We start from the raw sequence: 4,894 nt of genomic DNA on the forward strand, positions 1-4,894 counted from the left end.
AAGAAGTGCCAAACATGGACTGCTTTGCCAGATACAGAGTCGCCACCTAAATGTTTTATTTTGGGAAAATTTAGGAAACCCTGACTCGTTTGCCTAAGGCCACGTGTCCGTCATCACCAAAGTTGCCTCGGCTCGGGAACTTGGGTACGATTGGGGAAGGTCACTTCGTGAGCACCCCCGCTCGCCCGATCAAAGATCGGCCTCTACTAACCATGATATCTATTTTTGAAAACATTATGCGTTCTTATTCCGGTTATTAGCCTAGATTACTATGTGATGCACACAGCATACAAGTATAGACTGGGTCGCCTGAATTGGAACAAAACATTTCATGTTCGTTTGTTTGAAAATGGTTTGATGGTGCTACCCGCAAGTAGGCTAAGACGTGGATTTGCCACCCTCAGGTGGGCTTAGAAAACATGGTTTTGCCACTATCTAGTGGGATTAAAACACACATTTGATGAATTATTCCAATTCAAATAACCCAACCTTCACCCACAGGCATTCAGGCAGTTATATCACATAAGCAATTAGCCTCATGGTAAGCATGCTATCATGGCAGTCACTCACACGCATGCAAGGATGCTAAAGCATAACACTTACCGAGTACTCCAAGTCAAAACAGAAGCTAATTAGAAATCCATGCATGATCCTAATTATACGGAAATGCCTAATGCAACACATGCAAAAATGCAACTATAGCAGGCTCGGCTATTCTAAACATGGCATATGAAATGCTACAGCTAACATGTATTCAACTTGGAATTGAAAATACAATGCAGTTAGTATGATGCACCGAGTCCAGTGCATGCTAAATAGATGAATGAATGCAAATATGCTATCATACTGTATGCTAATTGAAATATGCCCAAATCTAACCATCATAAGCGGGTAAATAAAAGTGAGAAAGACGTGGGGTTGGAAGACATATATCACACACACGCACACTTATCACAATATTGCCCTCGCGCAGAGGGTCCGAATAAATGATATACAGTCCCAAATAAATAATACAGTCCGAATGAATACAGAATTCTAATTGATTAACAAATTAAACTAAGAAAGCTGTAAACTAGCATGCAAGCTAGGGACTGCCTCGACTCCGCTCCGGATGATGAATGATGCATGCTCGGGTTGCTTGGCACGAAAATCCACTGCGATGCCCCAATTAGCCTCTGTTTTGCAATAATTTTTTGGAAAGCACGCCAAGCCCCGGAAGACTGCTGATTCTTGATTTGCTGCAACAGAGAGCAGGAAAGGGGCATGGCAATGTATTTTCACAAATGTATGCATGTTTCGATCCTCGTGCCACCAATCACGCATCTTGATGCATGATGGCCGAGGAGTCGAATTGTGCAACTCAATATAGAATGAATGCATATGAAAACACAACAAGACCTAACTCCATCATGGGCAATCCAGAGTGTCGGTGACAGGGAATTGAGACACGTTCCGTCACTCGAAGTACGAAACGTCCTTCGTTTCCCGTGCTCGGGCTAACTCCTATCCCAAGCACGATGCAATATGCATGATATGCATGAAATGCAACTAAGATACAACCTAACATACACAATGCTATGAAATGGCATACACGATGCACGAGATAACATGGCATACACAATGCGCTAACATACAACCTAACATACGCAATGCTATGAAATGAAATGGCATACACAATGCATAATGGACTTACACCAACATGAGTGGACCTCAGCCACACTCACATAAGAGGCCATGAGATGAAAATGAGACACTCGAGATGCGTGCACACGTGCACGCAAACCGAGGACCGGACCTAAGCCACAAATGCCACTCTAACAAAGCATGGCAAGGCATGAAACATGGTATGCAAACATGCAAATTTCAGTACCGAAATATGATGCAAAACAGCCCCGAAACATGGCCATACGGTACCCGATGCATGAAATGAGACCCGAAACTCAAAACTAGGCATGCGCAATGGCCTATAGCTATACAAAACATGCACTATTTGATCATGAAGCATGGAGACAGATTCAAGGAAGTCCCAAAATAAGCATATTTACAGTTCTAAGTAAGGCCAAAAAGTGAACATAAATAGGGCTAAGTTAACATGCAAAAATGGCCTCAAAAGAGAAATAATGAAGTAAGTAGCAGCTTCTGGCCCTAAACAGCCAAGAGCCCTTCAACAAAGTTGAAGAGGGGATCAAAATGAAGCATTTCACAGTTTACAACAAGCCACAGATCTAAACACAAATAGGCCTAAAACAATGTGCAAGAAATGGGCCAAAAGGGAGACAAAGAAGCAAGTGATGGTTGCTGGCCTCAAACAGAGGAGGGCCCTTCAACAAAGTTGAAGAGGGGCTCAAAACATGGTATTTTACAGTTAGTGACCAAACCCAAAACAGTGCACATGCAAGCCTAAAATACTATGCAAAATAAGGCCTAAAAAGAGAGTTAAACACAAAGAGAAAAAAGGGAACCCTAAACAGCAAAGGTCCCTTGATGAAACATGAAGATGGATGTAAAATAAGTCTATTTACAATTATGACCAGAGTCCAAAAACACAAGAACAAGGGGCTAACAAATCATGCAAAAATATGGCCAAAAGAGAGATAAAGAGGCAAGTGACAAATGGAAGCCTCAAACAGTGAAGATCCCTTCAACAATGTTGAAGAAGGGCTTAAAATAAACCACTTCACAGTTTATCTTGGAGCCCAGAAATGCTTAAAAATAGGGCTAACATATCATGCAAGAATAGGCCCTAAAAGAGAGGTAAAGAACAAAGGGGGAGAAGAAGACTTCAAAAAGCAAAAAGTTCTGAATGAAACATGAAGATGACCTCAAAATATGATCTTTTTCAGTTTGGATCGAAGTCCAAAAATACTTGCAAGTAAAGATAAACAATCATGCAAAAAAGTACAAGTTTAAGGGAAATAGGGACTCACCCTTGAAGAACAACTTTCCAGCAGCTTTTAGTCCGAAAATCTGAGCTTTCAACCTCTTCAAATGTCCTCCAAGGTACTGAAATGAATAATGGAGGTGATAGGCTAGGGGTTGTAGTGTAAAAATGGTCCAAGAACAAAGGGTTTTGGAGCTTGGAAGAGAGGGAGAGGGAGGTTGTGTGTATAATGCTTCAAACAATTTTTTGTGACCTTCAAAATAGAGCTGGAGGGTTTGGTTTTATAGAGGGAGAAGTGGAGAAAAAAGCAGGGAAAATGAAATTTAAATTTCCCCCTAAAATAGGCCTAAAAGAGAGTTAAAGAGGCAAGTGATAGTAGGAGATCTCAAACCGAAGAGAGCCATTCAACAAAGTTGAAGAGGGGCGCAAAACAAGATATTTTGTAGTTTATGACCAGCCACGAAAATAAACACAAGTAGGCCTAAAATAACATGCAAAAATATGCCTAAAAGAGAGTTAAAGAAGCAAGTGATAGCTGGGGTTCTCAAACAGAAAAAGGTCCTTAATCAAACATGAAAAGGAGCTCAAAATATGACTATTTACAGTTTGGGTCGGAGCCCAAAAATGCATGCAAGCAAGGCTTAGATATAGAGTAAGATAGGAACAAAAAAGAGGAAAAAGAAGCTTACCCATGAAGACCAATGGACCAGCAGGTCTTGGTCTGAGAAATGGTGCTCCCAAGCTCTGAAAAACAGATCCAAGTTGTTGGAATGGATGGTGGTGGGGTGTATACCAAAAACCGTGGCAAACGGAGGTGGTTAAGCGGTCCCGAACTGAGGCACACGGCCGTCGGCTCCGAAAAAACCGAAAACCGGGCTCCAAACGGGAAAAATGGCCTACGACCACGAAACGTAGCCTACGGCCACTGAGAGATGATCTACGAGACCTCTCCCTCCCTTCGGGAAGAGAAAATAGAGAAAACGGAGCCTGGTTCGCAAACCGAGGCAAGACACGAAAGAGCCCGAAAGTCTGGAGGGAAGGCTCGCAGCCGAGACTCTGAAACTTTTGAACGAGTACAATATGCACCATCACCGAGCGCTCAATCGGTGGCGTCTGAGTCTTAAGGTCGGTCAAAAATGGAGTGTCTACAATGTCCTACCGGACATCCCACCGGTCGTCCGGCCGGTTGACCGGAACCGTGCATTTTTTTTTTTTTTGCAATTGATATGTTAATTTTTAAATATTCGAAAAAAATATTTTCTGAATTTTTAAAATTTTTTTATGTGCTTTAATAAAATTTTGAGTTGTATGTTTAGTTATGAGTTATAAGTTTTTGTATCAAATATCAAATGTCACATCAAAAATTCCCTACTCAATTCAAAACTCTTTTCAAAACTATTTTCAAAACTCTTTTACCAAACAAATTTTCCACACTCAAATCATAATTCCAAAACTCACAAACTCAAAATACAACTCATACTCTCAAATCATAGTTAGCAAGCTCTACCAAGCGCAACCCTTGTATTTCTATCCCCAAATCTAACCCACTGCATCCTGGATTTTTGGTGCCACAACCTCTCCTTGTTTCTGTTGAGCTGCCACACCTTGGATCTGACTTCTCTTCTTCTTTTAATTTCCAAAACAGTCAAGGACCTGGATTCAACCTTTAGATCCCACTCATGTAGCTCCTCCTCGGTTGATTTTAGTAGGGTGTCTATGTCGCCAAACACTTCCTAATTCCATACCCTCAAATGATTCCTCAAAATGTTCAACTTTCTCATGACTCTATACCCTGCCCAACCTTGCACTTGTGTGTCCTCCCACCTCTTTTTGACTTCAGACATGAAGGTAGGGTGTGATCTCCAAGCATTAATGAATTTAAAGGGCTTAGGACCCTAATCCCTATCATCCTCTTTTAGCAATATTGGACAATGGTCTGAAACTGTTCTAAATAAACCCCATTGTTTTATGGCAAACTTCTCCAACCCTATTGGATCTACCAGAAATCTATCT

The sequence above is a fragment of the Camellia sinensis genome, chromosome 1 (assembly GCF_055761805.1).
Source record: "Camellia sinensis isolate YWXY chromosome 1, ASM5576180v1, whole genome shotgun sequence".
In the NCBI taxonomy this organism is placed as follows: Eukaryota; Viridiplantae; Streptophyta; class Magnoliopsida; order Ericales; family Theaceae; genus Camellia; species Camellia sinensis.